The following is an 11710-nucleotide window of genomic DNA, read 5'->3' as shown; positions in this document are numbered from 1 at the left end:
CTTCAAACAAGATGCCTGAAACTGTCTTGAAACAAGCTCTCTGAGCTCTACAGACAGTTTTCTTGGACCCCAGGGCTTTGTTTTTGCTCTGATATGTATTTTCAGCTGTTAGACTTTTTATTAAGATGTGGGTTCCTTGTCAAATCATACCCATTCAATCGAATTTGCCAAAGGTTAACTTCAATTGAAGTGTAATAACATCTACAAGCAATATGAATGCTCTCGAGATAAAATATAAGTGTCCCAGATAAGGGTATGAATACTTATGAAATGGAATCATTTAAGTTTTTTATTTTTAATAAATTGCAAAGATATTAAACCCTGTTTTTTGCTTTACCATTATGGTTTATGGATATATATATATATATATATATATATATATATATATATATATATATATATATATATATATATTGGTGTTACATGAGTGCAATATTTATAACAAAACCAATCTGGATATAACTGTAAAAAAGTAATACAATATTTCAGCCAATAAATCAGAAATATATAGCTGGTTTTAAATGTGTTACTTAAAGTCTTTTTATTTATTTTTTAGCTGGACTGAATTGTAAAGGTGGCACACATAATGATGATGGTGATATAATTTTTTATTTTGGGGAGAACAATTCCATTAAGTGACTTAACATATTTTTTTTATTTTATTTTTTTGTAAAAATGCACTTCACTGAAGTCCCATGCTATGAGCCCCATGTTTTCGAGACACTGTGTCAAGTTAAGAGAAGTTCATCTTGATTCATTTCCATTCCCGTTGGTTCATTCATTTCTCAAACGTAATGCTAGAGGCCTGAGATGCTTGAAAACCAGTGAGACACGTCGCGACTGTAAAAACGTGACTCTAGTGTGCATTTAAAAATGGCACAAATGCACGATCACGTCTTGCATGAACGGCCTGCTGTGACTTGGTGCGAGCTGCTAAGTGATGGAGCGATGTGGGATTGTTGGTTCTTTTATATTCTCTCAAACTCCTACTTCTGTTCTCTCAGTCTGCTCTCTCCTCCTCTCATCATCCACCTCTCGCTATTTCTCATGCTTACACTCCTCTTCTCTTTTCACAGTGTGTCTCTGGGGATGATGCCGTTGCCACTGGTGCCACTCTCCCTGTCGCCATGACGATGCCGCTCAGCCCCCTCTCCAGCGACGAGGAGCAGCAAAGGATGCTGGGAAACAGTAAACACCTTTATCCAGGGGCGGAAGAGGAAGAAGAAGAGGAGGAAGAGGAAGAAGAGGAAATGGATGATGATGGCGTGGACGAAGAAGGCGAGGAGGAGAATGGAGAGCTGGAGTTGGATGATGAAGAGGACGTGGATGATGAAAATGACATCAGGCGAGGACCAGGGCGTTTGAGAGGAGGCAGGGAAGAGGGGCACAGGCAAAAAGGCACAATGGCTGGACGACTTCCAGGAGACAGACCGCTACGACCCGGCAACCCGGGCCACACGGCCAACCCGTATTCGTCCAACCCTGGACCCACCCACCAAGCGCCAGCTAATCAGCAGCAGCCACAACAGCAGCGGAAGCTACGAGAGCGAAGCTCAAGCAACACCCCCGATGACACACCCATAGCTATGATGGTCTTTCGAATTGGCATTCCTGATATCAAACAGACGGTTAGTCTCACACACACACACGCACACAAAAACCCACACCTGTTTTCCAATTACCCACTCATACACTATGCAACATCCGTCTTTTGCTAGCCATGCCTGGTTGAGCCCACAGCATACATATTAACCAGACAGTCAGAGCACAGCCAAACACCGTTCCAAGAATCAATTAAGCGTATACTGGGAGTGATACAAGTTTATGACAAATATATGAATCTAAAAAAGAAGGCAAAAATGATTTTCACAGACTTGGAAAAGCTGTTCTCAAGTGCTCAATGTCATCTCAAAAAGTCTGGCGCATGTGCTCTGCTATGACATGTCAGAACTAGCTTTTCCAGACACCTCTTGGTCAAAACACATGACCTCTGCTGCACAAAAGACCTGCTGTGCTTACACTTTCTTCCCAAACAGAACCGTATACATATATAAAATGTGAATAGACTTTAAAATAGATCCCAGAGTGCTGCATGTTGCCAGTAAGTGTGCCACACACCGAACAAACACACACTGAGTGCTGCGGTTGCCACCACGAAACAGAAGTGTCATTAGCACTTTCAATAAGTTTGTTTACATGCACTTTAAAAGTTGGGTTTTAGTTGGTCTAAAGGCTGGAATACACTGCATGATTTTTGCCCTGATTTTCCTCCGATTTACTGTCTGGACAAGTTGAGGCTAGTTGCCGAAAGTCAGAGCGGATTTGAGTTGACAGGTTCCATAGAAAATGAGAATGGGTAACACTTTCTATCTTAATACTTTTGATCAGTTGTGGGCCCTGTGTCTCACCTGGTTGACTGTTGACAGCAATATTGTTCAAAACGTTGCCCAGTGTATCATCATCCTGAATCCATCCGGTCGGAGGATATCAAACATGTTGATATTTTCAGTCGATTTTAGAACACATGTTGTTTTCATTTGTCATGCGTCTCCTAGCAACAAGGCACGCATTTATGCGTGAGTTTGTTGTGATCAGAACAACTTCAAAGTCTTCTTTTTATGATCCTCAGTTGTTTAATGCATGATGGCCCAGCAACACTACAGTACTCAAAAAGCTGCCCAGTGTATCATTTACCTAAGTGTATGATGCCTAGTGTTTTAAAAATCTGTTCAGAATTGAAAAGTTGTAGTAGTTGTAGCATACTCCAGCCTTTAGCTTGATTATAACTGCATATGAATACTTCCCTTTCTACATTTTGGGATCAGAATAAATGAATACTGTTTCTATTTATCAAAGAGTCCTGAAAATGTATCATGGTTTCCAAAAAAATAAATATATATATTATATTACACGTGACACTGAAGACTGGAGTAATGATGCTTTTTCAGCTTTTCCATCACAATAATGAATTACATTTGAAACTATATTTAAATACAGTTAAATTGTACAATTATTTCTTAGTTGTAATAATACAGCAGTTCTCAATTCCAGTCCTTGTGCCCCCTTGCTCTGCACATTTTGTATCTCTTATCGCTTCAGACGTTTGTTCTATTCGAACATAAGTGCCCTGCGAAGTGGACATCACAGGATATTCCGCCATGATTCCAGTTCGAAGCGAATGTATATGTTCCATTCAAAGTGCATTGAAGTGTGCGAGACATCAATTTATATTGTATTTATTTACTGAGGTATATGATGTCACACAACACAAATCTGTGAATGAATGTTCCGAAGTGAGGAAACTTCAACAAATTTCCCCTGCTCAGGGATTAGGGAGAATTAAACACTGTGTAGAGACCATGTCAATGGGAACACTGTTCATGCAGGGAGCTCACTTCTAATGAGCTGATTATCTGAATCAGGTGTGTTAACAAAGAGAGACATACAAAATATGCAGAGCAGGGGGTCGTGACGACTGCAATTGAGAACTGCTCTTATAATATTTCACCATTGTCTTTAATTGATCAAATAAATGCAACCTGGATGAGCATAAGAGACTTCTTTCAAAAATGATCACAATTACTTATCACAAACTTTAAAATGGTAGCGTATATGTAGTTAGTGGCTCAGTGATCCAACATTACATTCAGATCGGTTGTTTCCATCAGAACTAAATCCACTGATTCACTACTGAATATTTGATCAGAAGCATCAGATTTCTTAAAAGCATTGTGAGATAAGTTGATTGTAGAGACCATTGGTGGTGATGGTTCTATAATCTACTTGGACTTACACTGCCTCAACACTTAGATGTTATAGGTATATGTTATAGCGCTGCTCGAGCCCGGTGTAGATACTGTTACGACGCTTTTGGGAAACGCAGCCCTTGTAACTTTAAGTATTCAAGATTTGGTATTGTCAGAAAGAGTTTCAAATAAATCACTGACATGTCCAGTTACTTTGAACATTTATACTATACAATATTTAACACTTCTCTTGATATGGTATATGGTTTTACTGGATTCTGATTGCTCAGGAATCTATATTTAAATATGGGCTGATGCTGGCTGGATCTGCTGAAATTGCCCTCCAGCATATGCTTATACGGTCTGTGTGCGCTTGCATGAGTGTGTGTGCATGCATGTGTGTGTAAGTAGATTTTATCCAGACTTCTCCTCCATACAGATGTGCAAACGTTGGCAATTTTTTTTTCCCCAGATAAAGCAAAAAGAAAGATCGAGAGAGAGAGAGTGAGAGAGAGCAAATTGAAGAGAAAAAAAAACAAGAAAAAAACAAGGGAATGTAAGTACAGGGACTTCAGTTAAATATCCAATTGGCAAAAATCATTCCCAAAAAATAATCTTGTTTACAACTGTATGTCTTTCAAATAGAAACAGACTCAAGGTGACCTCAACGGTTTAAGATAGAGAGAAAAGGTGGGATAAAAAGATTTGGGCTTAAATTTGCCCAGTAAAATGCATGTGATGTTGTTCAAGTGAAGCTCTTTTTCACAAGACGGATGAAGAAGATCATTGATTTGAGGAAATCACCTCTGCTGTGATCTGTTTATTGTACACCACAAATTAAAGCAGGACCTTTTAATTAAAGTCACTGTGGACATGTTTGCCGAAGGGGATTCAAACAATGGCGCTGCTTTCTCCCAGACCAGAAACACACGAGAGCATCTAGTACTCTACAGTATGGTTCTAGTTGTGCTTCATTCCTTTGAATGACAGTACTGAGGTTTACTTTCCCATCATGCTCCCTGGACCGTCCTATAGCTGTGGGCAGTTGCAGGAGATTAATGATTCATGAGTCATATGATTATGCTCGATAATTGAATTAAAATGGGTAGACCTAGGCCCAGAGTGTTCTTTCAGTGGAAGTCAAACTGAAGGCAGTTTTGCTGCCTCGCTGCCCAGTTGACCAGATACTCAAGAAGCAGCCTTATATTACACTGCTTTATATTATTTTTTTCCCACATCAATCTACATTCCATACACCATACTGACAAACCAAAAACAGAATTGTCACAACTTCGTAAATTTATTAAAAATAAAAAAACTGAAATAAGTACATTGCTGAACTAAACTATTTCGCTGAAGAATCTTAACAGCCTTAAGTCTTTTTTGTTTGATGAGACAAGCTTTGCACATCAGTATTTGGTAATTATCTTCCATTCTTCTCCTCGTCTCTTCACCTCTCAAGCTCTGTCAGGTTGGATGGGGTCAGATAATAGAAATATTTGACTGGGTTCAGTCCCAGGCTCTGGCTGGGTCACTCAAGGACATTCACAGAGTTGTCTATAAGCCACTCTTGCTGTGTTTAGGGTCATTGTCCTGCTGGAAGTTAAACCTTTGGCCCAGTCTGAGCTTCTGAATGCTCTGGACTAGGTTTACATTAAGACTGTCTTTCTCTATATTTTGCTGCACTAAGCTTTTCTTCTACTCTGACGAGTCCCTCAGTCTCTGTCACTGAAAAACAGTCCCGCAGCATGAGGCTGCCACCAGCACACTTTACTTTTGGGATGGTGCTGTGCAGGTGATGAGCAGAGCTGGTTTCCTTCAAACATGATGTTTAGAATTGAGGTTCATCAGACAGAAAATTTTTTCTCAGAGTCTGAGGGTCCTATAGGTGGTTTTTTCCAAGTGTGTTTTCATGTGTTTTAACTGAAGAGAGGATTGAGTTTGGCCACACTGCCATAAAGCCCAGATCTGTGGAGTGTTGCAGAGATGTTTGTCCTTCTGTATATTTCTCCTATTTCCACATATGATCATGGAGCTCAAGTAGAATGGCCATCAGGTTCTTGGTCTCCACACTAACCAATTTAAGGTCGCGACTGTTGTCCCAAATATAGCAGGCTTCATTCAGTGATTGAAACAAATATTATTAATATTAATTGAATTTTTACAGCATATAGATTTGACATTGAATGCTCCGAGCGAGCTGTGCTGTGGTAAACATGGAACTTTTCCTTGACATGAAACTATAAATAATCAAACCTCGGATCTATTGCTTGCCAGAACTTCCCGAAGCGTGCCCCATCCGCGATACTGTTTGGTCTCATGTCCTTACAAATGAATTAAATTATTTTATCCGTTATGGCCTCTTGTCGTGTTGCAGACAAAGAGCTTGCGGCGGGCGATGCAAAGTAACGTTAAGTGTCAAGACGTGACTGTTTAGCTGGAGTTCCACACATTATGCCATGCTCATTTGGGTGCACATTTTTGAGATGTGACCTCATGTTGCTAGTGGTCGAATGATTTGCTAACTGTATCTTAAATAGCTTGCATACAACTTTATCTCGCGGGTCAACAATTTTACCTCACTTTCTCTGCTGCGGTCGAGTTGGGCTCTGCACTTGCTGGCATCTTCCATGAAGACGCGTCAACTTTCAGCAGTGATGCTGTGCCAGACAGTGCAACTCCTGTGACCTGCCCCTGAACCCTCAGGCACGCTAGCGCGCCCACTCGCAAAGCAGTCAACTTTACTCTACTACCGCAGGCTTTTTTTTAATACTTTTTTTAAATTCGATTATTAATTTTCACCTTCGAAATTCGTTTTTTTGTAACTATTCGCATACATATTCGAATTTAGAATATTCGTTTGCAGCCCTACTGATGATTGACTGAACTTCTTCTAAGTGTTTCAAGGAGTTCAGTGAAATTCTTGTTAAGGGGTTCTGACTGCTCTTTCCAGATATCATTCTTCCCCACATGGATGATGATTTGATTTACAGTCTTGTGCTTCATTAGAATGTTCCGAAATTCCTGGTTTACATCAGAGACGGTTGATTGAGGAAAGCAGCATGTAGTTGTGGTCCTGCTCAGTGTTGGGAACTACTTTCAAAAAGTAATTCATTACTATTACTAGTTACATCATCAATATTGTATTTAAATTACTTTACTAATTACTCTGTCTGAAAAGTAACTTAATTATTTAAATCTCTAATTAGGCTAGGTCTTAAAATCCCTATTAAACTCATATTCTTTCAGTTAGAGTTAAACATGTAATAGTCCAGCCTTTAAGCTTTAAAACATCGGTAATACTTAAACATTTTTATAAAACATTTGAGCTTCTTTGGTTAAAAAATAGAAATACTCTGAATAACAACATATCTGAACAACAAAAAAGCTTAAGAAAAGTTAAACAAAACATTTCAGTTTGGCAGGAAAAGCCGAACTAGACTAACTAGTAAAAACTTTGAATGGACAGGACGCCTTTGAAGTTAGTGATAATGTCAGTTCATTTCTATATAACTTTAGCTATAATTTATTCCCTGTTTGAATAACCGTGGAAAGGAAACATTATAGAGCCTAAATATACATTTCTAATGTTTTTATAAAATTGTAATCACGTTCAATACAAATTCAGTCCCATTAAACATATTTAATTAGCTGTTGCCTAAAGAGATGTTTTTATGATGTTTAAAACATTTGGCTGCTTTTAGCCTTACCCTGGAGTTGGTTCACCTTACACTTATGGCCTCGCTTTAGTTTCATATTACATAATCAGATGAGATTAATTTTTTATTTGAATTTCTTCATTTTAAATTAGACACTTCAAGCTCAGATACAGGAAAGACTGTACCTCGCTTTAGTTTCATACAGATTAGATAATCAGAGAATATTCTTTTTTCAATTTGAATTCATTAAAAAGTAGACACAGGCTTTCTATAGAAATATTACTCATGTCTTCATGTCCTGGGGCCAGCTACACTCGGAGCTGAATGCCGCTGTCTGCTCAATCTTAATCGCCTGTTAGTAGCGATGTTAGCTGCTGGCTGATAAGATCCATGTTCAGTCGCATTTGGGGTTTCCTCACCCACATTCATTAATGCTTCAAATCTTCTGTGTCACAGCCGTATCTGGGGTAGAGAATGCTACCACAACAATATGAGATACTAGTGACAATCTGATGTCCCGAGTGTTTTGGAAGTCCAGCAAGTAACTGTTTCAAGAACCACAATCCTTTGTAGAAGTTTGTGGCAGTTCATGCAACAAGTAGATTCCAGAAGAGGCATTTTCTTTATCATCTGTTTGAATGTAGGCAGCAGTGTTTTCCTGTCTCTGGAATGTAAGCCCCTGGCTAGCATTATTCCATTCTTGTAAAGTTTTTAGTTTTAGTGTTTCTGCCGAAAATATGTTGTTTTAAAAATCTGGGTAAAGTACATAAACAGGGAGCAAAGCACAGAGCAGTAAGCAATATCGTCTGGACAGTAGCAAAGCCGGAATTAGATAAACACCAATTTATATATAATGTAAATAGTTACTGTGAGCTGTTTGAAATAACCAAGCAAATATTTAGAGACTTTCTGTCACGATACACTGCTGGAAGGAATCGGGGATAAATGAAACTGTCCTTTATTAAATCCAAGTACACACACTTAAAAGCGAAAGAAAGACACAGACTCAAACTAAATACATGACTTAAAGAGGGAGGAACACAGAATGACTAATTAAGAGACAATGAGAATAGGAATGACCAAATAAGGGCACATGAGGGAGAAACTGGGTCACTGGGAGCTCGTGGGGAGCAAACCACAACAAAGACAGTCCAATCCTGACACATTCTAGCTAATTTATAATTTAAATATTTTTATATTAAAGGGGGGGTGAAATGCTATTTCATGCATACTGAGTTTTTTACACTGTTAAAGAGTTGGATTCCCATGCTAAACATGGACAAAGTTTCAAAAATTAAGTTGTACGTTTGAAGGAGTATTTTTGTTCACAAAATACTCCCTCCGGTTTGTCACAAGTTTCGGAAAGTTTTTTTCGAGTATGGCTCTGTGTGACGTTAGATGGAGCGGAATTTCCTTATATGGGTCCTTAGGGCACTTCTGCCGGAAGAGCGCTCGCTCCCGTATAGCACAGCACTGAGAGCACAACAGACATTCACTGATCGGAGCGATTCACTGATCAGAGCGAGAGCGTCGCGAAATTTCACAAAAGAAGTGTGTTTTTGGTTGCCAGGGCAAGACAACCCTGCACAGATTACCAAAAAAAAAAAAAAAAACAGCATTAAGGGACCAGTGGATGGAGTTTATTTTTACAGAGCATCAACAGAGTTGTGCAAGTGTTTGTGTTTGTTCCCTGCATTTCGAAGATGCTTGTTTTACAAACAAGGCCCAGTTTGATGCCGGATTTGCGTATCGTTTATTTCTTAAGGATGATGCAATCCCAACGAAAAAGGGTCACGATCGTGTGCTGGAACCGCAGGCGGTGAGTAAAACTGCTTCAAATATCTCTGCCTCCTTGTTAGTGAGTCCGCCTCCCATGCTGGAGACCTGGGTTCGAGCCCCGCTCGGAGCGAGTCATTGCTGCTGCTGTTCTCATTCAGTTTCAGCCTCGGGATCTGATTCTGGATCATAAATAAACGGCTGAATCTGACTGTTAGCCATGGTTTGTTTTGGATGATGGTTTTTCCCTCACGGTGTCACAGCTTCCAAACGCTCTCAACGCAAAAGCCTACTCGCGCTCGTGATTCTTTAGCTCCGCCCACACGTCACGCCTCCAGCCGGTCGTGTTTTTCCGGGAAAAATCGGTACAGACTATCTTTCTCTTATGAATATAATAAAACTAAAGACTTTTTGGAGTTATGAAGGATGCAGTACTACTCTATAGGTACTCAAGATTAACAGGATATTGAGTGAAAACGAGCATTTCACCCCCCCTTTAAGTGGCCTTAACTACTATGTACTTACATTTTAATTAATAATTTAGTACAATGTACTTATTGTGTACATACATGTTTTTATATTGTACTTATATTTAAAAAAATTAATTACATCTGTATTTAATTAAACTTTTATTAATTATTTATTAAACTTACCCATACCTCCAACCCTCTCCCTAACCTTACCCCTATCCCACCTCAATAGCAGCCAAACTTTTTTACAATACAACATGAACACAATAAGTACATTGTACTTATTTTTTTTTTTTTATGGAAGTACATAGTAGTTAATGCCACCTAATATAAAGTGGGACCGAATTAATTTAATTAAACTAGGTCGGAAAACATTTTTATTCTTGCAACCAACTGGCAAACCACACGCATAGGATCATGGGATATCTGCATTCAAATATTGAGCAGATGGAGGCATTCTATTAGAATGGATGATACTCAAACAATGCATTTGGACATGCCCAATGAGGGAGCATATTCAAGGTTTCGGCAATTTCTTTGTTATTTTCTCTTTTTATTCTTAGTGTTTGTAAAAACTGAACTGTATCTGCTCTTGCTTTTTTACTCTTCCAATGCGGCATTGCATAATTAATGTAGGGGTGCATATGTCCATTAGTGTGCATGTGTTTGTGAGGAGGATGTTTATGTATGTTTGTGTGCAAGTGGAAGAGAGAGACAATGAGTGGTATTTTCTATTTCCAGTTATCCGAAGCTGCTTATTTAGTCCAACAAGCCACTAGCAAATTGTAATTAGTGTAAGATTGGTGGATAGATGAAACAAGATGGCAGTGAAACACCTGGAGGTGATCTGAGCTGCATCGAAACACTCTGCCAAACATTTTTCTTGTGATTTTAGCCCATCTGCAACACCTGCCTGTGCAAAAATGATACATGAGTCAAATGCTGCAATACAGCGATTGAATTCATGATGTATTGGGTTCTAAAATTAGAACCAACTTTTAACAGTAATTTTGAGTAATATAATTTAAATCATATTAATCATCTTTTATTGATGTTATTGTGAATGTTTAATCCATGCATGTAATTTTTTTGTATTTGTTTTGAACTTGTAATTATTCATCAAAATATCATAACCCAGTTTTCCAATAAAATGTCACTCTTCTTTCTGATGATGTATGGCAGTCCTCTTCAAACATTTAGTCTGCTAAAAGTCTAAGCCATTGCCTACAGTTGCCCTCACGTTCAGATCCAGTCCAGAAACCAATGGATTGAACAAAGTCATTTCCCAACTTTTTTCTTTTTTCAATAATTAATTTCACTTGGACATACGTCACAATATGAAATAAAAGATCTGTTGTTATTTCAGTTACATTGCTAATTAGTCATTAAAACATTAAAGAAGGCAGTCAGGTGCAGAAAGCTGTTAGTGTTATTTTATTAAAAATACCTATAATAAGGTTCGTCTGACTTTGAGATTCTCTTTCATGTCTTTCTCTCCTATGTCTTCATGATTTCTCTTTTGCCTCAAACCATGTTCTTTTATGAGTCTCTCAGTTTTTTTTTCTGTGGAGTAATGTGTCCGTATAATCCCAGTACATTAGGCTTGCTCTACATACCAGCTAATTCACCCTCAATAAACTGCAATTGCTCGTTAATTGTGGTTTAATGAGTTTGGGGAGAGACAGGATGTGCACAAGCACAACTGAGCAAATGTAGGGCCGCGGGAATGCCCATTCACCCCGTAATGCACTAAATGCTTTTGGACACAGATTTGCCATCAGACATCAAGCAGTGACCCAAAATAGAACTAGAATTGTTTATAGTACAAAATGTACTTGAAGTCAAACATCAAAATGTATTAGTATTATCCCAAAATTCATAGGAACTGTATGCAGTGATCGAAATAGTGAAACAGATGTGTTTGGAGTGTTGGGCGCTGAACCCTGAGGGGGATCAGGGCATTATCAGAGCGACCCCACATCTCACATTCATTAACCAAAGAGTCTGCCTGCAGCTCTATGAACCAGCGATCACTGAGAGAGCTTGGTGCAACAGTGAA

General features: G+C 38.8%; 1 pseudogene; it reads left to right on the top strand.

The window, feature by feature from the left end:
• The first annotated feature begins 856 nt into the window (after positions 1–856).
• The window catches only part of LOC113070381 (SH3 and multiple ankyrin repeat domains protein 1-like), a 62575-nt pseudogene continuing 51721 nt past the window's right edge, over positions 857–11710 (top strand).

Source organism: Carassius auratus, unplaced genomic scaffold (assembly GCF_003368295.1).
Source record: "Carassius auratus strain Wakin unplaced genomic scaffold, ASM336829v1 scaf_tig00003808, whole genome shotgun sequence".
Classification (NCBI taxonomy): domain Eukaryota; kingdom Metazoa; phylum Chordata; class Actinopteri; order Cypriniformes; family Cyprinidae; genus Carassius; species Carassius auratus.
The sequence above is the reverse complement of the archived record's forward strand: the minus strand, read 5'-3'. Positions and strand labels throughout refer to the sequence as shown.